The sequence below is a fragment of the Puma concolor genome, chromosome B3, assembly GCF_028749965.1.
Source record: "Puma concolor isolate L17-30 chromosome B3, mPumCon1.1.hap2, whole genome shotgun sequence".
In the NCBI taxonomy this organism is placed as follows: Eukaryota; Metazoa; Chordata; class Mammalia; order Carnivora; family Felidae; genus Puma; species Puma concolor.
Genome location: NC_141672.1, coordinates 31697655 through 31720988, shown reverse-complemented (window position 1 = coordinate 31720988; position 23334 = coordinate 31697655). Strand labels below are relative to the sequence as shown.

The 23334-nt window shown below is 40.1% G+C and overlaps 1 protein-coding gene across 20 annotated transcripts in view; it reads left to right on the top strand.

The window, feature by feature from the left end:
• The window catches only part of SIPA1L1 (signal induced proliferation associated 1 like 1), a 366004-nt gene that overhangs the window by 37828 nt on the left and 304842 nt on the right, over positions 1-23334 (top strand). For 4 of the 20 annotated variants that reach the window (XM_086709382.1, XM_086709384.1, XM_086709386.1 and 1 more), the window contains exon 1: positions 21121-21248. The exons of the other annotated variants lie outside the window; for them this stretch is intronic. The gene's annotated coding sequence lies outside the window, so the exon portion shown is untranslated. Of the gene's footprint in view, positions 1-21120; positions 21249-23334 lie in introns of those variants that run through there. 20 annotated transcript variants of the gene reach the window in all.

The following is a 23334-nucleotide window of genomic DNA, read 5'->3' as shown; positions in this document are numbered from 1 at the left end:
CATTACGATGGTTATTTTTCAAGTTTAAAATATGTAAAATTCAATTTTAAATTAATAGCATCCTTTGAAGAAGGACTGTGGCAACTGGGTGAGTAATCCAAAAATCACTGCTCAGTAAAAGCATTGTAGGATGGCTCTTGTAGCAGGCTCTGTCTCCTGACTGTGTTACCAGTGAACAGAAATTAGTTTGCAAAACATGAGCACACCAGCAAAGAGAGCTCGGTAGAGACAAACTGGCTTGGGATTTATAACAAGCTGCAGATGGTGTATGGACATAATTTCTTTCCAGTTCATCCTGGGATCAGCTTAGTCAGACCTCTGTAGTAACTCTTTTTTTTTTTTTTTTTTTAGCGTTTATTTATTTTTTGAGACAGGGAGAGACAGAGCATGAACGGGGGAGGGTCAGAGAGAGAGGGAGACACAGAATCTGAAACAGGCTCTAGGCTCTGAGCTGTCAACACGGAGCCCGAAGTGGGGCTCAAACTCATGGACTGCGAGATCATGACCTGAGCCGAAGTTGGATGCTCAGCCGACTGAGCCACCCAGGTGCCCCTGACCTCTGTAGTAACTCTTAACTCACCTCCCTGCACGGCTCTCTGCAAGGGTGAGATCCCCTTACTCTCTGCTGAGAACTGTCCTGGGCCTCTCCCACTGCCTGTCACAGTAATTCTCAAACTTTTGGGTCTCAGAAACCCTAGCATTAAAATTGTTGAAGCCCCAAGAGAGCTTTAGTGTTGATGTTGATTATATCCATTACTACTTACTGTATTGAAATGGAGAAAAATTTAGAACATTAGAACATATAAGCTTGCATTCCCTTAGCTGCAGAGTGATGACATCATTGCCCCTTAGCTGCAGAGTGATGACATCATTAGTCCTACAGTTTCTGGCAAACACTGTACATTTAGGAGAGAAAGAGAAAGAAAAGGCAAATTGTATACTATTATATTTAAAAGTTAGATTTATTGAGGCATAACTTATATACAGTGAAATTCACCTTTTTAAGTGTTCAGTTCTTCTCTGGGTTTTGACAAATGCATTGTGGTTGTGGAAGATAAAGAACATTTCCATCACTCTAGAATGTTCCCCTGCCCTTAGCCTTACACCCTCTGACCTTTTTCTGTCCTGTAGTTGTGCTTTGTCCCAAATGTCATGTAAATGGAATCGCAGAGTCGTAGCCTTTTGAGGCTGGCTTCTTTCATTTAAACATAACACATTTGAGATTCATCCATGCTGTTGTGTATATCACTGATTCTTTTTTTTTTTTTTTTTTTATTGCTGAGTCTTATTCCAATGTATGAAAATACTTCTGTTTGCCAATTTACCAGTTGGAGAACATTTGGGCTGTTCCTAGGTTTTGGTGGTGATGTGTCCTAGCGTTAATATTAAAACAGTTTTAACTTTAACCTTTAACCCTGCGAGGGTCTCAAGAATCCCCAGGAGCTGGAGACCTCTCTGAAGACCTCTGACCATGTTGCCTGCGTGTGATGTGCCCTCTGTCTAGAACGCCAGGACCTAGCTCGAGGGTCTCCTCTGTGCAGGCCTTTCTAAGCCCTCTTCCTACCGTCACCCCTGGGCCTCATGTCTGGTCTGCTCATCACCATCTTTGAACTCTGCTGTGCCTGTTCCCAGGGCTCGGCAGTTACTTGAGGATGTGGCAGCTTCCTCACCTCTGAGGGCGATGCCTCCGCTCTCGGTCCCAGCACATGCCTGGTACATGTTTGAATGAATAAATAATAATTCCTTTACATATGTGAGGCATTTTATTATTTATAAGAGATTTTCTCATAAAACATTCATCCCTCATTTTCAGCTCTGCAAAGTATATATAGCAAAGTGATTTTTTAAATATCTTTTATTTTTATTTTCATCAGATAAGGATATCTGTGGTCTTTACCAAGCTGTAATTTAGAATAACCCGGGAAGCTTTTAATAAACAGATTAAATGCTAATCTCTGGAGATCAGGCTTGAGTTAGTACTATTATTTAAAAAAACATCACTGTTGAACCTGATGTGCAGCCCACAGAGAACCATTGTCCTAGAGCTTGGTTTACTGTGAAGTGCAATGACGTCGTTCAGACTGGAACCCTGATCCTTGACTCCTACTGGAATGCCTTTTCCTCCACACTCCGGACTCTCCCGTGACTCTTCCGTGAATAGAAGCACTATGGAGATTTAGAGAGCCTTGTTGTAAGATGACCGTGTTTTCAATTTGTGTGTTTTCAATTTATGGTGTTCTGGTGTGAAGACCAGAACAATGAATTTAGGATGGGGGTGGGGGCGGACCATGTTTCCGTTTTGACTCTGCATTTATTAACCTTGGATTAATAAATACTTAAGTTTGTTCTCAGGTTTTTTTTTTTTTTTTGAGAGCGCTTGTGCCCATGCGAGTGGGGGAGGGGCAGCGGGCATAAGAGAATCTTAAGTGGGCTCCATGCCCAGCATGAGCCCGGACTCGAGGCTCACTCCCACGACTGTGAGATCGTGACCTAAGCCGAAATCAAGAGTTGGGAGCTTAACCAACTGAGCCACCCAGGCGCCCCAGCGTCCATTCCTATTTTTGAAATAAGGATACTACCTTAAATTCTAGAAGTTTATTGTGGGGATCCAATTAGATACCGTGTTGAGAGACTTTAAAGGATTTATATAAAGGATTGCAAAATCCTTTTGTAAACTATAAAATGCTTGCTAAGACTTATTTTTACTTGATTTTAGCCTAGTCTATTTATTGGTTGAATTTCCTTGAGGCTCATGAGTTAAACAAGTAATATAAAAATACGGTGTCACTGAAATAGTGAAATAAAAGAATTATGCAGAATAAAACCAAGAGGTTGTCATTGGTTGCATAGTTTTGATGCTTTGTGTATGAATTAAGTGCATAAATATGTTACACGTGACATACTATTTTTTTGGGTTGTATCAACATATAGAGTGTTATATATTTGTGTTCTTTTTAGTTTGAGAGCATGTTTTTGATCATTCCATATTAGAATATATAAATCCCTCTCATCCTCTCATTCTTCTTATAGCTGCATGATTTTTTTCATATATTTTCATATTGTTGGACATTTAGCCTGTTTCCAGTCTTTCACTTTTATTAAAAATGCTAGTGAACATTCTTCTTAGATCTTATTAAACCACTAGTTAATTCTTATTAAACTATTTACTCTGTTTTATAGATACTGGGAGATAAAGCAGTAAATGTCTTGTTTATGAAATCTTAGACAGTTTCTGCTCAAGTCAGGATAGAACTTAGACTTAAAGGGGCGCCTGGGTGGCTCAGTTGGTTAAGCGTCTGACTTTGGCTCAGGTCATGATCTCTTTGGTTGTGAGTTCGAGCCCCGTGTCGGGCTCCGTGCTGACAGCTCAGAGCATGGAGCCTGCTTCGGATTCTGTGTCTCCTTGTCTCTTGGCCCCTCCCCTGCTCATGCTCTGTCTCTCCCTGTCTCTCAATCTCAATAATCAATAAACTTTAAAAAAAAATTAAAGGGGCGCCTGGGTGGCGTAGTCGGTTAAGCGTCCGACTTCAGCCAGGTCACGATCTCGCGGTCCGGGAGTTCGAGCCCCGCGTCGGGCTCTGGGCTGCTGGCTCAGAGCCTGGAGCCTGTTTCCAATTCTGTGTCTCCCTCTCTCTCTGCCCCCCCCCCCCCCCCCCCCCGTTCATGCTCTGTCTCTCTCTGTCCCAAGAAAAATAAATAAACGTTGAAAAAAAAAAATAAAAAAAAATTTTTTTTTAATGTTACTTATTTTTGAGAGAGAGAGAGAGAGACAGAGTGAGACAGAGTGCGAGCAGGGGAGGGGGCAGAGAGAAAGGGAGACACAGAATCTGAAGCAGACTCCAGGCTCTGAGCTGTCAGCACGGAGCCCAATGCGGGGCTTGAACTGGCGAACTGTGAGACTGTGACCTGGGCCAAAGTCAGATGCTCAACTGACTGAGCCCTACCCAGGTGCCCCTATTTTGCTTTCTTAACGCCAGTAATAACTTCACCTGTGCAGAAATAGTCCATGCTTTAGAGTATTCAATTTTGTAGTAAGTATAATAAAAGCAATATAGTAATTAATAAATATAAATGCTTATTGAATAGAATAATTGGTATTTTGGAGTGAAAGAGGCCACTAGATGGGGAATTGTTGTTGAATTCTATTTATTAACTAACAGAATAACCTTGGTAAATGAATGCTGTTTCCTCACTGATAACATAATATTGGACTAAATAATTCACTCTGTACTTAATCAGCTATCAGTCCTGAATTATATTAGTGTGAATAAGAACATTCGTCAGTGGTAATGTAGATGAATTGCAAAATGGAATTCTAGTAATGCTTCCCCTTACCTTGAGTAATAAGGTGAATACTTCTGGATGGGTTTGTTCATTCATGACGAACACAAGATTAAAATGATCTGTCTGTGTTGATGAGAACACCCGAATGCAGCCTCAAAGTTTTTTTTAAGCACATTGGAATATATGTTCTTATAATTTTACTGAAGGCATAGTTTTGAGTATTTTAAGTGGCCGTGGGTGGTTATTTCTCAGTAATGATTATTATAGATGGAGTTTTAGTGAAGATATGGTTTCACAGATTCTTTGTGTACTCTGTCACTTTTCACTTGAATGATAAAACTGAGGTCTAAGTGGCATAGTCTGGAACACATGTGATGGTCAGCTTCTTAGCTCTTAGTGTCCTTAGTCTCTCCTTTTTAAGCCTTAAAATACAGTGGCTGGATGGTTGAAATAGATCTTTTGCTGGATTCACAGCCTTAGAGACTGAATTCTGTATTTTTTTAAGGGGCGCCTGGGTGGCTCAGTCGGTTAAGCGGCCGACTTCGGCTCAGGTCATGATCTCGCGGTCCGTGAGTTCGAGCCCCGCGTCGGGCTCTGTGCTGACAGCTCAGAGCCTGGAGCCTGTTTCAGATTCTGTGTCTCCCTCTCTCTGACCCTCCCCTGTTCATGCTCTGTCTCTCCCTGTCTCAAAAATAAATAAAACGTTAAAAAAAAAATTTATAAAAAAGAAAACTTACAGTAAAGCAGAGTTAAAACATCAGCATTTCATCTCATTCCTGGTTTTTAACTTATAAGCATTTTTAAAAGGAAATATTTTTGGCCAGTGTTTCATAATTGGCCAACAGAAGGGAATGTTGGTTCATCTTCCCGTGTGGATTTGTTTTTTTTTTTTTTTTTTTTTATTTTCAACGTTTTTATTTATTTTTGGGACAGAGAGAGACAGAGCATGAACGGGGGAGGGGCAGAGAGAGAGGGAGACACAGAATCGGAAACAGGCTCCAGGCTCCGAGCCATCAGCCCAGAGCCTGACGCGGGGCTCGAACTCACGGACCGCGAGATCGTGACCTGGCTGAAGCCGGACGCTTAACCGACTGCGCCACCCAGGCGCCCCTGGATTTGTTGACTAAAAGTTCCTCTAGCTCCACAAAGTGGAGATCATAGGAAGCAATTGGGTGGTAGTGACTCTTAGTTGCTATTGATATGCAGTGGATTTCAGTCAATAGCCCAGTGCAGTCTACTCCATGCAGCACATTTTAAGTGTTCTCAGATTCATCTTTTTCTCTTATTTCTAGATTTACTGATTTGCTTGGATAGATCCAGAAACAGCATTGTACTTGGGGCTGCTTTCTGAGATGACACACCCCACCCTTCAGAGGAATTCATTTCTTTTTGGAGTTTGGATTTTGTTATTTTTATCTGTGTTCCATACTGTAATTTTCAGCTTTTAGAATGTAAATGCTCAAGTACATTCTGCCGCAGTGACTAAGGGGCATTATGTAAGGATTTACCACCACCCTACCCCCTTCTTTTTAGTATGTGGACATCACATTCCTTGGCCTACTATTTGTTTTGCATCTGTATTTCACTGTAACCCTAACAAGTTCATTCAAGCAGTGGTTAGACTGAGGTTAAGTGGTATTATGGTTGTTTGGCAGGATATGGCCATAAACACTTCTCTTTAAACACGGAATGGCCTGAGGTGGCTGTAATGTTCAATTGCATAATCACAGATTACACTTGACAAGCACAGGAATGAGTACACGGGCCACATACATCTGCAGTGAGAAATTGCCCCACAGCATGGAGTCTACTGTAGAAACCATCTGTAGAGTTCCCTTGAGTGTTTTCTGAGATAATTACCTTAATATCATTCATTTAATTGGAATGTTTCTGATGAGATGGAACTATGAATAGCATTCAGGGTTTCCAGAAAGCCTCCCACCTAACATCTAAAGGAATGAGTTAAAATGTTACAAGTGTTTTAAAAATGTGTATGCTCCTCAAAATTTTGTCTGTTTTCTCCTCTCTTTCTCCCCTCCCTACTGGTATTTTTGTGACGTGAAATCTATTTTACAAAACGTACCCTCAGAAATAATTCACTTTCTAGAGATTGGGTGGTGTGGAGTTTAGAGACATTCTATTTGAAATGCCTGGTGATGTGTCCATTCAGGGTGTCTCTGTGTGAATGTGAGGAACGGGTCTTCGGAGCTCTTAGATGGTACTGGAAAACACTGCAGGTTACCTTGGGCAGCCGAGGAATGGAAATCAAGTTGCCGGTTACTGTGTGTGGAAAGGCCTTTTGGGCATATTATATATTCTTTGAGGCTAATGTGAATATTTAAAAGAAAAAAATTTTCATTTTATATATATATGTATGTATATATAAACACACACACACACGCACATGCACATATATATATATATATAGAGAGAGAGAGAGAGAGAGAGAGAGAGAGAATCTTAAGCAGGTTCCACACTCAGCACTGAGCCCCACGTGGGACTCGATCCCATGACCCTGGGATCATGACCTGAGGTGAAAATCAAGAGTCAGATGCTCCACCCAGGTGCTCCTGATGTGAATATTTGTGAAAAAGTGTTTTACTTCCTTCATTACCATTTTCAGTATTTATCAGGAAACTGGATATATTTGATATGGGACTCAGTCTTTCTATCGTCTTAATTTTTACTAAATGTTTTTATTGAACTTGTGTTTTCAAGTAGGCATTTTAAATTTTGCCTTCTATAAGTAGGCGTTTTAAATTTTTGTAATTGTTTATGCAAGTTTCATGTGTTTTATTCAAACTGATTTGTCTATAAACTACTATAAACTATAGACTGATTTGTCTATAAACTACTATAAAATACTTCCTTGTCAGAGGCCCCAAGGTTGACACTATAGATTTTTATTTGAAATGTTTATTATTTTAAACTTAAATTTTTTTTTTTTTTTTTTTTAGCAAAGTAATAATATCCCTGGTTTAAATACGAAGTAAAATTATAGTTCAGGCTTGAGAAGAAAAGTTCTTAGGCTCCACCTGTTGCTTTTCAGAAGCAGCCATTTGCAGGGTTTTTTTTTTTTTTTTTTCAACGTTTATTTATTTTTTGGGACAGAGAGAGACAGAGCATGAACGGGGGAGGGGCAGAGAGAGAGGGAGACACAGAATTGGAAACAGACTCCAGGCTCTGAGCCATCAGCCCAGAGCCTGATGCGGGGCTCGAACTCACAGACCGCGAGATCGTGACCTGGCTGAAGTCGGACGCTTAACCGACTGCGCCACCCAGGCGCCCCTGCAGGGTTTTCTTTTTTTAACTGCTTCTTCTGGCATTTACTGCCATATATCTAAAGAAGTTATTTTTACTCCTATGGCTCGGCTTTTCAACTCTAAGCATTATCTTCTGACTATTTCCTGCAGAAGATAAGGATTTAACTTCCTGACTTGTCTTTCCCCATCCTCCCAGTGATAATTTAAAAAATTAAAAAAAAATTTTTTTTAATGTTTTATTTATTTTTGAGAGAGACAGAGACAGAGAGAGAGAGAGAGAGAGAACAAGTAGGGGAGGGGCAGAGAGAGAGGGTGACACAGAATCTGAAGCAGGCTCCAGGCTCTGAGCTGTCAGCACAGAGCTTGATGTGGGGCTCAAATCTGTGAACTGTAAGACATGACCCAAGCCGAAGTTGGATGCTTAACCGACTGAACCACCCAGGTGACACCCAGATTACTTTTTTTAAATTTTAAGTAAGCTCCATACCTAATGTGGAGCTTGACTCACACATGCTCTACCGACTGAGGCAGCCAGGCACCCCACTCCCAATGATAATTTTATCGAATTTTTGGCCAAGCTGTCATTTAACGTTTACAGTATTATTTAAAAAAAATTTTTTTTTCTAATGTTTATTTAGTTTTGAGGGAGAGAAAGAGACAGAGCATGAGCGGGGGAGGGGCAGAGAGAGAGGGAGACACAGAATCTGAAGCAGCCTTTAGGCTCTGAGCTGTCAGCACAGAGCCTGATGTGAACTCGTGGACTGTGAGATCATGACCTGAAGCCAAAGTCAGGACGCTTAACCAACTGAGCCACCCGGGCACCCCTGTAATAGTTGCTTCGTATATTTGCTGGAACTTTGCACACGAACTATCACATGATTTGCAGATAAGAAGTTTTACTTCTTCCTTTTAGATCTTTATGCCTTTTATTTCTTTTTCTTGCCTTCCTGAATGGCTAGGACCTCCTGTTGCCTAAAATGTGACAAGGACACACATTCTGCCTGTTCTTCAGCTCGGGGGAAAAACAAGTCAGTTTTTCACCTTTGAGTGTGATGTTGTTTTTGGGTGTTTTTCTTTTTTCTTTTTCTTTTTCCTTTTTTTTTTTTTGCAGTTCATCAGTTTGAGAAACTTCTCTAACTCTTCCTAGTTTGTGGGAGTTTTATCATGAATGGCTGTTGGATTTTGTCAAACACCTTTTCTATATCTGATCTGATCCTATATTTTTCTCCTTTAGTCTGTTACATGGATTGATTTTCAAATGTTAACCAATTGTTGGGAGTAGACTGTACTTGCTCATAATGTACCTTTTTAATATATTATTAGATTTGATTTGCTAAAGTTTTGTTAAAGGTATTTGTGTCTATATTCATGAGGGATACAGCTCTGTAATTTTTATTTTTTGTAATGTCTTTGTCGGGTTTTAGTATTAGCATTCTGCTAACCTTACAAGGTGAGTTGGGCAATGATCCTTCCTCTGTTTTCTGAAAAAGTTAAATTTCCTTTTTGAATGTTTGATGGAATCCACCAGTGAAATCATCTGGAGTTCTTTTGCTGCTTTGGAATATTTTTGACAACAGATTTACTATCTTTAAAAGGTAAAGGGCTAATTAGATCTTCTGATTCTTCCTGTGCCAATTTTGATAGATTCTGTTTTTCTAGAAATTTATTTGCTTTATGTAAGTTGTGTCAAGTATTCTCTTATTATCCTCTTAAATGTTGACAAGATCTCTGGTGGTATATGTTTTTTCATTTCTGGTATTGGTGATTTGTGTTTTGTCTCTCTTTATTTTTTATCTAACTAGAAGTCTGTCAGTTTTGACGGTATTTTTAAAGACCTATATTTTGGTTTTGCTAATTTTGTCCGTTGTCTGTATGTTTTCTACTTCATTGACTCTGGTCTTTATTATTTTCTTCCTAATATGTTGGGTTTAGTTTGCTCTGCTTTTTATGATTTCTTAAGATAGAATGTTAGGGTCATGGTGATAGATCCTTTTCTATTTTCTTGAATTAAGCATTAAAGTTTTAAGTTTCCCTTTAAGTACTATTTTAGCTGCATCCCACAAATTTTGATATGTTTTACTTTTGTTGCTATTTGGTTCAAAATATTTCCTAATTTACTTTTTTGATTTTATCTTTGATCCATGAATTATTTACAAGTGCGTGGTTTGATGTTCATACATTTGGAGTTTTCCTAGGTATCTTATTATTACTGATTTTTAGTTTAATTCTGTGTTGTCAGAGAATATGCTTTGTGTGATTACAATCTTTTTATGTTTATTGAGACTGTATGGTCTTTCTTGGTAATGTGCCACGTGCATTTGAAAGGAATGTGTATTCTTCAGTTTTAGATTTTCTGTGAATGTCAGGTCAAGGTGGTTGATAGTGTTGTTCATATCTTCTATGTCTTTCCTGATTTTTTTTTTTTTTGTCTAATTCTATCAATTGCTGAAATGGAGTGTGAACATCTGTTACTGTAATCATATCATTGTCTTTTCTTTCCTTCATTCTATTTTTGCTTCTACTTTGAGATGCATATACATTTATAATTGTTATGTCTTCATGATAAATTGTTCCTATTATAATTATAATGTTCTTTTTTCTCTGGTGATGGTCTTTGTGTTAAAAGTTGATTACAAACTCAGTGTGCATGGTAGGGCTAGTGTCTGGTATTCTCCTCTGGATGATTAGCTTGGGCCCTGCCATTTCAATGACAGTCCCCAGGTGCCAGTTTCTAGTGATCTTTCATTCAGGTTGGTCACTTTCTCCTGAAGAGTCTTCCAGCCTACTGGCTGTCTACTGGAGCTTGACACCTCATGTTTTCAGTGCAGGGAGTCATTCCTACCCTCACTTATGCCTGGCCAGATCTTCTCATTAGTTGCATGCAGATTAAACCCCATTTTCATCCTTATTAGTAAGTTGCTCAGTTGTGGGATTAGGGAAATTTCCTTGATGCAGACCCTTAAACCATACCAATTCCTTTTGTTTTCAGCCTCACCCCTTAATAGGATCTCAGTTTCTTAGCCCTTCTGGAATTGTGCATCATCAACAGACCTTTTTTTTTTTTTTTTTTTTTTTCAGTTGAATATTCTTCTTGGTGGCCTCTGCACTCCTCTGTCTTTAGCAGTTAGATTTCAGCTTTGTCCAGTTTGCTGAATCATTTTCCACTTACACATTGGTTTCTCATCTTTTGGAATTTTGTAGACATCTCTTATATGCTGTTGTCTCTTTTATTTTTCTTCCATTTATTGTCATTTCTGGAAGGAATGGAAGCAAGCATATATTCAGTCATCTACTTTTTTTTTAACAATTTAAAAAAATGTCTATTTGAGAGAGAGAGAGAGCATGCATGAGTGTATGCATGGGGGAGTGACAGAGAGAAGGGGAGAGAGAGAGAATCCCAAGCAGGCTCTGCACTGTCGTTGTGGAGCCTGAGGCAGGGATTGATCTCTGTGAGATCATGATGTGAGCCAAAATCAAGGGTCGGATACTTAACTGACTGAGCCAGCCAGGTGCCCCTTAGTCTCTACTTTTGTTTATCTACTTTCTAGTTCATTTACATGAGGCTTTTTTTTTTTTTTAAATTTTTTTTTTCAACGTTTATTTATTTTTGGGACAGAGAGAGACAGAGCATGAACGGGGGAGGGGCAGAGAGAGAGGGAGACACAGAATCGGAAACAGGCTCCAGGCTCTGAGCCATCAGCCCAGAGCCCGACGCGGGGCTCGAACTCCCGGACCGCGAGATCGTGACCTGGCTGAAGTCGGACGCTTAACCGACTGCGCCACCCAGGCGCCCCAACATGAGGCTTTTTAATTGATGTATGTTATTGTTAAAACTGATCTGCAGTATGCAAAACGCTAATTTAGTGTCCTTTCTTGCCATGTGTGGAAAAAAAGAAAGTGTGTTTGTATGTGGGGGTGTCCATTATATTTCAGTGATGTGAAAACTAACGTATTTCTTGCTGTGGATTTCATTCACATTAGAAAGTGTTCGTGGTGTTCTACTTTCTTTGTGTTTGGTTTGGTAGACATTGTTTTCTTTCAAGCGCCTTCATTTTGAAAATGAACACATTATGCCTGTCGTATAAAATAGGAGATTCCTTGACCTAGAATTCAAAAGTCATTGAGTTGCTGTTTTAGTACGGGTAAGTGGTTTAAATACACTGCCAGTTTCTTCACCTATAAATGAGAAATATAGACTTAACAGGCTTGTTAAGGGTATCTTACATGTAAAATCAAAGACAGGAAAGTCTTTAAAAAATTACACAGTGGGGCATCTGTGTAAATTGGTGTATTGAGTAACTAATGTGTTCTTGGACAGTCAGGGATTAAACTATTTGTATTTATGCTCTTTGGGAATTGAATGGTTCTTGCAAATAACTTTTAGTATTACATTCTCCACGGTGGAACACTTGTCCTATGCTTTGCCAAAATAATGCTTATTTCATGACACTTTCACAGCCTGGGTCCACAACGTGAAAGTAGAATAGACAACTCCCTAAAAGCTGTTATCGCTGAATGTTGTTATTTAAAAGATCCTCAAGAGTTTACCTCTAAGTTGCCCCATGTTCAACCTGGTATTTTGGGATGCTTTCTAAAGACACCTGTTAAGTGCTGGTATTATCACTGAGGAAGAAATTCTATGTTGAGATAATCGTCTGCCTCTGGCATTCCAGCTCATTGTAATTTACCTAGAGAATGGGACCTTAAGGGAATACGTCCATTGAGTTTTTTAGAAGGGAGGGAAGAACAAATCTAAAATCTAGAGCAGTGTCAGGGATAGGAGACCTTGATAGAGCGGCATAGCTGTTAGCCTTGGGAAGCAAGGCCATGATCTCAAGTGGAATATGGATAGTATGGATGCTTTACAGTGCTTTTAGATCCAGCCATGTCTGAGCTCTTAATCACCATAATAACTTTCATGGTTATGGTCGTATTTGAGAATAAGGTCCATGGCTCTTGAAGACCAAAGATCTAACTACTCGTGGCTTTAGCAACATTTAAATGCTGTTCACATAAACCTCTTAAAGCATGTTTCAGATGTGAGAAAAAATGGAAGTTTTCCCACTTTTAATTGGGAGAGCACGAAAAAAAAGAATGTTAATACCTAGCTATTATGATTACACAGTTGATATTTGGACAAAGTGTAAATTATAGCATTCATTTGTGTGTCACTTACTTCATGAGTTTGGAATCCTCCCCTCCCCCTCTGCTCTTGTTTAGTGTATTTAGAAGCACTATGGAAGAAATGGCATATTTATAGTGATTTTTATCAAGTTGGGGATAATGGTGATCTATACACCAGATATGGTGTGTTTGTTTTTTTTTTTTAAAAAAATTTTTTTTTTCAACGTTTTTTATTTATTTTTGGGACAGAGAGAAACAGAGCATGAACGGGTGAGGGGCAGAGAGAGAGGGAGACACAGCATCGGAAACAGGCTCCAGGCTCCGAGCCATCAGCCCAGAGCCTGACGCGGGGCTCGAACTCACGGACCGCGAGATCGTGACCTGGCTGAAGTCGGACGCTTAACCGACTGCGCCACCCAGGCGCCCCTGTTTTTTTTTTTTTTTAAATAAAAGAGTCCTGTAGCTATGAACTTTTACCTTTGTTGACATGAGGTGTAAACAGCTTCAGTGCTTGAAAAATGAGGATATTGGTTTAAGCAGCTGTTCTAGTGCATTTGCTCATGATCTTTTTGGTCCTAGAAATATTTAAAATAATCTCAATTATAAGGTGGCATTATTATTGAATTGAACAGTCATGTTTTGCTACTGCCTTGGCAGCTGCAGTGTGATGATTTTGTGGACTTCTCATCTACTTTGTGTGTGCTGGTCAAGTTGCACGTTCTTGGTGTCCTCGTCTCTGAATGTGTTTCACATTCTATTTGCCTGATTCTTTCATTTTGAGTCCATGAGATTCAGTGGGATACTATGGAAAACAATTGCATATATGTTTTTTAAAGACCGGGAAGTACCACTTGAGCTCTCTTTTATTCTGTTCTCTCTTCTTTTTTTGTTTTGTTAAACCTTATTTTTTAGGGCTCTTCTTTTAGAAAAATCACCAATACGGCATAGTAAATGAAGGCTGTCTTTGAATTGCTTGAATGTCAAAACATTTTTATTGTAAGAGGAAGCCAATCCTACTTAAAATTTTTCTTGGCTAATTAAAGTTTAGGATTTTAATGAAGTTGTACTTAGCAATAATTATGTTTTGAGTTAGGTGAGTTTTGGAGGAAGAGTGGTGATTCTGGTTTTCCACTGTACTTTCACTGAGGACCAGGACACCAAAGGTAAGAGTCCTGTGTACTTTGGTATTGACACTGTAATTGTGTAAGCCAAGTGTTCTGGGTGGTTCCAGGCTAGCCTTCCTTTACATGGGTGGTAGAAAGTGGTAAAACCAGACAGAAGGCTTCAGAATCTGGGTAAGCAATGAAAACGGCATTACTGTGGAAACTTTGTCCCACCTTTTGTAACTATGTAACAGAAAAGCAACAATGGCCTAAACAAATTTACATTAGAACACGTTCAGAGGATGTATAAAGGGGAGAGATTGTTTTACCCAGCAGTTTTTACTGTTTTTACTCAGTTTTGTCAGTTGTCAGCCACTTTAAGAACATCTTACTATTGACTTTTCTTAGGATTCACTTACAAAGGAGCCATGTAAAATTGCACCGAGTTTCTCTCTGCATAAGGGTTTTTATTAGGAAGAATAACTTGGTAGATGCTACGGCAATTTTAAAAGCGCTAGTCTGTTCTTGACTTAATTAAAGGGGAGAGTATTTTAATTTGTTCAGCAGGAAACACTGAGTGCCCGTATGTGAAAAGGGCTGTCGGTTCTCTGGGGAAGACTGAGATTGGCAAGTTGTAGCCCCTGCCCTGAAAGAGCTCTAGGCCTGTTGGGAAATCCGACGCGTGCGTAGCGATACTAGAGTGAAGAGAGCTCCAAGAGGGGCCCGCAGACTGGGGGTTCAGAGGAGGGAGAGAGACACTCATTTCCCTAATGGGTGAGGTGAGCAGGCTCAGTGAAGCTTCGTGTAGGTGGTGGTATTTAAGCAATGTCTTGCTGGGTGGACATAGAAAGTTCTAAATGTCGAGGCATGGGTAGGTGATGGGGACAGGGACTTCAGATTTGCTATTATGTCTAGCTTGGAAAAGTAAATAATAATAGTTGTAATAATACTAATACAAGCATTTGCTGAATGCCTAATTTGTGATAATTATTTGTTTCAATTCATTTTCTCATAACGTAAGAGCCCTTTGAGGTAGGCACTACTGTCACCCCCATTTTACAGATAAAGAAGTTGAGGTATAGATGGATAGGTTAAGAAACTTGTGTAAGGCTACGCAGTTAGTAGAATTTGAGCTAGTTTCAGAGAGCTCACCCTTGCTGGCTATGTTGTACTGTGGAAAATATAGCAAAAGTGGCTTGGCGTCTGTTATGTAGAGCCTCAAATGCCCACACGAATAATTTAATATATTGGGAGACATTTTTTTTTTAGTGGTTCTGTACAAGAGTTGTAAACATACTCTCTTACCTCTTTGAATGTGCCATGCTTTACTGCTTTTGAAATGCCTTTCCCGTGTTACCCTGTCAGCATCTACTCAGTTTTCAGTGTTGGCTTCTACATCACCTTTCTGTGAGGCTTTCCTCCCTCACCGAGGGAGAAGAACCCTCGTGGAGGCTCCCGTGGCTCTTCGGCCCCCACACCTTTAATACGGTGTTCGTTAGGTGGCAGGATGGTTGTTGACTTTGTTTTTTTCTCACCTAGACTGTGAATTATGTGAGTATTGGGATTGTGGGTCCTTTTTGTGTCCCTGGCGTTAGGTTCATCATTGTAGCCGAATAAAGCTCAGATAAATCACAGCTGATTGAAAGGGAGGGTGATAAATTCTCAGGCATCATACTGACTTTCTAAATTGCTTCCCTTCTGAGTTACAGGTGTTTGAATACCTAGAGAAGAGATAAATAGATGATACAATTTTTGGTTGACTGGGTTCCTCTGAGAAAGAAGGAGAGAGATTATTCTGTATTTGGGGTTGCTGGGAACAATTTCTGGGAGGGCCAGGCTCTAGGCTGGGCCCTCACGGAGGTGTAATGTTGAAGTTGGCAGAGGGGACAGGGCACGCCGGTTGGGAGAACAGCATGAGCAGAGGACAGAGATGGGATCAGTTATGAGATAACACTACCTGCCCTGACACCCGAGCCTCTCAGCTTCCTTCCACACCCACTAGAGCATTTTATAGTGCAGAGAATCTCTTGAGAGCCCCGATTTTCCTTATAATCTGCCAGAAAGATGGATGGGCCAGCAAAACATTTGCCATGTTGTGGTTTGAATTTAAGGTAAGTTCCTGACACACATGGAATATGAAATTCAGGTGTGCACGATGCCTTTTTGGTAGGAAGAGTGCTGTAGAAAAACAGGCCCATTTGGTCTAAATTAAACTCGCCCTCAAGGAATTCCTTAAAATCTTAAAACAAGTAACCTTACGTTTAGCTGGCATATGGTCAGGCCGACTCAAGTTTCCTTTGACCGTCTAAGACCATTAGGAACGTTGAGACTGTGGCCATGACTTGTGCTGTTGAATTCAGCTTCTTGCCCTTTCTCTGGAAGCATTCTGGCTGTGATGCGGGGACTGAGGTATTCGGTATTTAGGAGATATTTGGGAGAGGCGTGGTTAATCGGACCCATGGAGAGGAACTCGTTGAAGCATTCTCATAATAAATGAGAGTGTTAGAATGCAGACAGGGTGTCTTTGTTAAGAAACTTCTTCCTACAATTGAAAACCTTTTAAAAGTGTTTTTGAGGCTCAAGCCAAAGTACTGCAAATGATGCCATGAAACTACCCATGCTCCCAAATTAAAAGCTTTCTCTCTCACTAAGTTCGGATTAATAGTGGCTGTGTTTTTAAGAGTGCGTGCCTAACAGGGGAGGGACAGTCTTTCCCAAGATGGTCAAGGTCTTAGCTCACCATTTTACTGCTTGATTGTTCTGGGACTGTGGGCCCTACCATGGGTAGAAGGAAAGGCTAGAGGGAAGAAGGTTTGTCCCTTTTGTGTGGCCCATCCATCCTAGTGTCCTCTTTACACACAGTTGCTGGATTTAGTTTCCCTTTTCTGTAGATTACTGAAGATCTTAGGGTTGTAGGTGTTTAAACATAAGCTTCATGAGGTTAGGAACTTGGTTTTGTTCCCTAAAATCTCCCCAGGGTCTAGAATTGCATTGTTAAATAGAAATTTAATGTACACCTCTCTGTATTTAAAAATTTCTGAACTTCTAGGGGCGCCTGGGTGGCTTAGGTTGGTTAAATGTCCAACTCTTGATTTAGGCACAGGTGGTGATCTCTCGTCTGTGGGAACGAGCCCCGCATTGGGCTCTGCCCTGACTGCACGGAGCCTACTTGGGGTCCTCTGTCTCCTGCTCTCTCTCTGACTCCCCCCCTCCCTCTCCCTCTCTCTTTCAAAATAAATAAATAAAACTTAAAAAAAAATTGAACTTCTAGTTGCCATGTGAAAGTAAAGCACAAAGAGAAGAAATTAATTTGAATAATACATATGTTTAATCTAATATCCAAAACATTATCTTCTTAACACGTAATTAGTATAAAAAATTACCGAGACGTTTTACTTTCTTTTGTCCGTACCGAGTCTTCAAAATCCAGTGTGTATTTCATGTCTCAATTTGGACTAGGGCCATTTTGAATGCTTAATATAAGCTACATGTTCCTCCTGCTTATGGTATTGGACAGGACAGGTCTGGAACTGTGTCTGGTCTATGTAGAAGCCCAGCGAATATCTGTTACATGAAGGAAGAAAGGGAGAGAGGGAGGGAAGGAGGAAGTGGCAAAAGTTAAAAGATGAGTAAACAGAAGGACATTATTTGAATTGTTTTGGGGTGCCCTGGTGGTTTCTAGCTAGAACAGCAACTGCATGATGAAAAATACTGTACATTTTTAGTTTAAGATCGTTTGTAAATGTGTTACCTCACTGATACATAACTTCCCCACCGCTGTGTAGACAGGTCAAGTTTTACCAGTCTTTTTTTTTTTTTTTTTTTTTTTTTTTTAAATTTTTTTTTTTTCAACGTTTATTTATTTTGGGGACAGAGAGAGACAGAGCATGAACGGGGGAGGGGCAGAGAGAGAGGGAGACACAGAATCGGAAACAGGCTCCAGGCTCTGAGCCATCAGCCCAGAGCCCGACGCGGGGCTCGAACTCACGGAGCACGAGATCGTGACCTGGCTGAAGTCGGACGCTTAACCGACTGCGCCACCCAGGCGCCCCTAACAGTCTTTAATGTATGGGTGGCCTGGCCGAGGCTTAACTAGGTTCAGTGAGTGTGTGGTTTAACCAGACTTCAAACTCCACTCTTCTGAGCCCTAGTGCAGTACTTTGTGCTCACTGCATACCTCCCATCTGGTTTATGTTACGTGTGCACATACTTCCCTGTGAACACTTGTTGGCTCTTAGATATGGGTAGATACTAAACGCGATACACTGAATAAACATTTTTAACACAGAACTATTTAAAAATAGTAAAGGTCAGATCTGAAAGTTTGTTTTTAATTCAGTAATCAGACAGGAATGGGTACTGTAGCCAAGAAAGTTGTGTGTGTGGCTTCTCGAGCTGTTAGGATCTTCTGAATTACAGAAAGCACATAAAAATGTGAGTGAAAAGATAGTTTATGACAAGGTATGCATACATGTGTTTGAAACTGTCCCTCTGTATAACCATTTTATCTGTCAAACATTTGTTCCCTAGTAGGCATGTGTCATGATTTTCTGTTCTAGCACACGGAAAAATGTCTTGTTTCTTTCACAGAGGGAAAGTGACTTCAGCATAATAACCCTCCAGTGCTTGAGTTACTGGATTTTGCGGCTTTCTTGTTTCTCAAGCTATTAAAATGGTTGGTTTTATTGTGCTTAACTTTTAAATAAAACCCTAAGGCAGATACTTTTGATAAGATTCAGTTTTCTTATGGCTAAAATGCTGCAGAGCAGTTGAGGTCAGTTTCTAGAGCATCAGTATGATGTTATGGAAACATCTTCTTGGATAGAAGCCAACATTGATCACATTTGTATCTAAATCCTACTCTGCAGAGCCTAGTGTGTTAGTGAGGTATCAGTGCACAATAAATTCTTTATGCAAGGTATTCAAATATTTGAATTTGTGAGAAACAACTGTAACTTACAGAAAATGGCAGTGTAATGGTAAGGTTTTCCCACAGTGAGAAGATACTGCAAAATATTTTGCTCACTGTTTTCTCAATTAAAGACAATATACCACGAATTTGAAAAAAGTAATGCAAAAGTTAACTCAGCAAAAAATGTGTGTTTAGGTCTTTGTCACAGCAAAAGCCACCACTTAGATTTTAATTGATCTAAGCTGTAAGCAAAGAAGTTAATTCTAATTTATCTTGCATATATGGGAGATCATTCATAAGGAATTTTCTACAAAACCGCATGAATGTCATTATCCACCAGGTAGGCTAAGGGTTTAAGTGTGGATAACTCCTACACATACTTCACCTTCTGCTTGTAGAGCCTGGGGAATGCTAGGAATTCACAGAAGTGAATTCTTAATGCGACCGAACCTTACCCTTTCTGTGCCGACTTCCAGACTCCAGAGGCTTGCGGTGTCACACCTGCTCTTCTTTCCCAACTGGGTGGCCTAGAATCTGAATAGATGGCGGACTGGAGGTCCTCCCTGCAGAAGGTGGTGGAATCTTGAATACGCTTAGTTCACGAACAGCGGAAGACTGAGGGTTTATTTAGAACAGCAGTTCCCAGCCCTGGCTGAACATCAGAATCATCTGAGGAGCTTTGGGGCCTTAAAGCTGCCCAGACCCATCTGTTCCACACCAAAGTCTACCTACATTTCAGCTGTGATTTTAATTTCTCACTGAAGAGCTTTCTTGAATCTCGAATCATGGCGTGCCTTACATTTTTTACCAGCGTACCTGCTGATCAATAGTGATTTCTGATGAATCTCCAAAGTACTCAGGAAGGTTTGTTTGTTTCAGAGACAGGGAGGCCCGGTAAAGGGTGAAATAGGGCAGGTTCCTCTGCAAGAAGTCCTGAGAGGAACAGAGCCCTAGGAGGTGGGTAGGTCATGGCAGCTGGAGAGAAGAGGGACAAGTAGGCCAAAGGTTGGAGCCTGTAAGGGGAGTGAAAGAAGTGGGTTGTGCCAGGAGTCCTTCTGCGATGACTCAGGGGATGTGGGTTTAGCTATCTGGAAATTGCGTATCTTCGTAATTTGGGTATTTCCCTTTTCCCATTCTTTGTCAGAACAAGGAAGAGACATGATTGATGACCATTGCTCAGAGAACCTTTTTCTTCCCATGTGGATTGGTTTTAGGATAGTACTGTTGGTAGGAAGTCTGACATCTATTTTAAAGTGGTAGTTTTTCCCCACCACTGCTTTTATATTTTACATAGTCTTGGATACACAAGGGTACTCTAAACTCCTGTTTCAGATTTCCGGGAGATTGCTGGAGACAAGCTGGATGCCTCATGTTTTGGAAGACTTGGTGTAGTTTCCTTCTTTCATTTGGTAGCAGCAGCCTTTGGTGGCCTACTTCTTAACTTGTTAACTGTAGACTAAGTTATCTATTAATTCAAAGGTGAACCTTTGTTGATAATAATATGCAGCTGTTATCAGAGCCCTTCCATTCCTAGGTTTGATATGCTGACTGCAGTGTGGTGTTGTTGGTGTGTGTATTTCATTGTTTGAAGGGCCCAGTTGAGAGTGTGAAAGGGAATTGATGTTCTGTGGAGTAGTGCTGTCACTGATGCTGGCTTCTGATTTCCTGGTATTAACCTGTAAACATGAGTCCCTTCACACCAGTTGTCAAGATGCAAAACAGTAGAATAAATGCACTTTTTTGGGAGGGTGGGAGCATTGTTTAGGACTGAACCACATTGTTTAGGACTGAAATCTGTTATCTGGCATTCCTCTGCTTTATAACATTTCACATAAAATGTGACTGTGAAAAAAATAACAATCCAGAAGCCTTTTTTGATAAAGCCTGAAGATTTAAAATGTTACAGCACTTTCATTTCCCCTGCTGATTATAAGGATCTTTATTGTAGAAAATTGTGGAAACTACAATAGAATATAAAGAAGAAAATAAAGATCGCCAGTAATTCTGCAACTCAGCAATAACTGTTATTAACATTTAAACTATTTCCTTTCAGGGTTTTCTTGTGTATGTGTGTGTGGGAGGGGCGTGCATACTGTTTTTTATCCTGTTTATGAACTTAATATTATGAGCAGTTTCCCATATGAATAACTGTTCTTCAAAAATATGGTTTTCATCGGTTGGTCTGTTGCCCAGATATTTTCTTTACTTTGGATTTTTGGTGGAAACACCACTCAGAAGTTGGCTTGGATGTCTTTTATTCCTCCATGATGCCTTTCCTTCCCAGAGTAAGTTGAAAAAATCTCCACTGAGATTCCACAGAATGTTGATTTCAACGGTCCTAGCATACCTACCATATCTTGCTTCATGTAATTTTTTGTGTACACATCTAATTCTTCATCTAACATTTATTGAATCAGCCCTTCCTTTGTAACAGGTGCTATGCTGAGACCTCATAGTACAATGGTAATGGAAAGGAAATAAAAAGCAAAACACCGTCAGATAGTTTTGTGCCTGCGCCCAGGATATTGGCCCATGGGCTGGGGATACAAAGATATTATTCAGGTAATCACACAGTTGAATGTTGACTTGCAATTATAAGGGTTTTTAAGGAGAGGTAAATGGTGCTTATGAGAACAGTTCAAATGAACAAAGACAAGGTGTTTTATTTGACCACAGATCTCATCTGATCCGTGTCTTAACTTTTATAAAGGTCTGTGCAACCAAGAAACACCTTGTCCACTCAGAGAGCCCAGTGTGGTTCAGTGCTCTGCTGTGGTTGAAGGGCACTTGGGTTCTTTGTGCTCAGCTCTGACCAACCCGTGTACATTCTAAAGAGGGGCTCACGTTAGAGAAGATTTTAGAAAAGATTCCAAATATGGCCCAGTTAGAAAAACTATAGCAAGTGCTTCTGAGGAAGGGAAGACAGGAGGAGGACATTTTAGTTGTTGTCCAATATGGAGCCATTTATCGAGGTGTATAGAAGAGATTCTGGTAGTTGATGGTAAGAAGTGAGACTATTCTGCTGGTTCCCTTTCCATTCTAAGATTCCACATTTTAAAGATTATCTGAAGCCATTCTTTATGTGGTTGGTACTGAGAGGACCCTGAGGTTGTTTTCAGCTTATGTAAATTTGGGTGTAGAGGAAGAGTGTCCACCCATCTCCCTGCCGAGTGACCCCTCCCATCTCCATCTTCCGGAAGTTTGAGGACCTGATGAGCTCCTGCAGGCAAACAGTATAGGAATTCTCATAACACATGGAAGAAGTCTGATTCCCTTAATATGGCAAAAGGCCATCTTGCTTCCTATCTGACTCCTCTCTTCCTTTCTCTGTCACTGAGCCTTGGTTGTTTCAGTGATGGGGAAATTTCTTATGTAAGGCAACTTTTGTCCTTTGGTGCCCTTACTGTTTCTTTTTCTTACGCACTCCTCTCTTCTTGCTAAAAAAAAAAAAAAAAAATTAATTAATTCCTTTTTTAGGACCAGCTAAAGTTACCATCTGTAGAGTTTTTCTGGCTTCCTAAAGTTAGTCACTTTAGAACACATCGCTCTGTTATTATATTGCTGAAATTTTTTATTTAGTTGTTTAGCTTGTTCCTTTGGATTGTAAAGTATTTGGAACTATGTATTCTGTTTGACTTTTCAGTGACTGAAAGGCACTCAATAAATGGCACACTCAGGGCATTCAGTAACTTTTGAGTGAATGAATAAAATTCCTCATTTGCTTTATTGTACTGTCCCTTATTGTGGCCTTACTGTACTCTACTGTACTGTACCTTATTGTGGCTTTGACATTTGACATCTGTGAGACAAATAGCTGAACTTTTGATTGGCTGATTAACACCTTAGAAGGTCAGGAGTACAGTTTTCTTGAATCCTTTATTAAAAATGCCAACAGAGAGGATGTTGTTAATGTGGCGGGACATCCTCGTTTCCACAAAACCACTTTGTATCTTGGGTGACCTTTTAAACCTCCTTCAGAGTTATCAAATTGACCTGTTGCTAATGTAGCATTATGTATCAACTGTACTCAAAATTTTTTTTTAATTATAAAAAGGATAAAAAAAAAGGTTATTAAATTGTTGTAGTTATATTTTCAAGAAGAGCCACGTCTTAGTTAGTGTGCTAGGTAGTTTTACCACAAACATTTTTGCTGCGTCACTCGTTGGTTGTAAGGTAGTTTTGGCGTCAGAGGTAAAATAATGAAAGATAAGAGAGGGATGTTAGAAAGGACATAATGAAACATGAAAAATTAGGTAAAATTCATTACTAATTGTTCCTTCTTTAAGAAGTATCAGTTTTCCAAATTCTAGGTCGCCTATTTTTACCCGGGTGCGTATTGCACTGTGAGAGCCTTCTACAATGTTGTTCATTCTCGGCATATTGTGACATGTCCTTTGATAGTCCAGGGTTGTGTGGGAACCGGAGAAGAAATACTGATGTAATACTGCAACTAACAGAGCTTTATTGTTGTTGTAACCGACGTGTTGTCATTTTCTGGTACAGCACAGTGTGCAGTCTGGCATTTCGCTCTTATTTCACACCTCCCGTTGACTTTATCACCATATTTTCTATCAGGTTGGTGTCTGTAGTGATCATTGCTGTTCTAAGACCGCCATGGCTACTGGCCACCGTATAGACCGTTATGGGG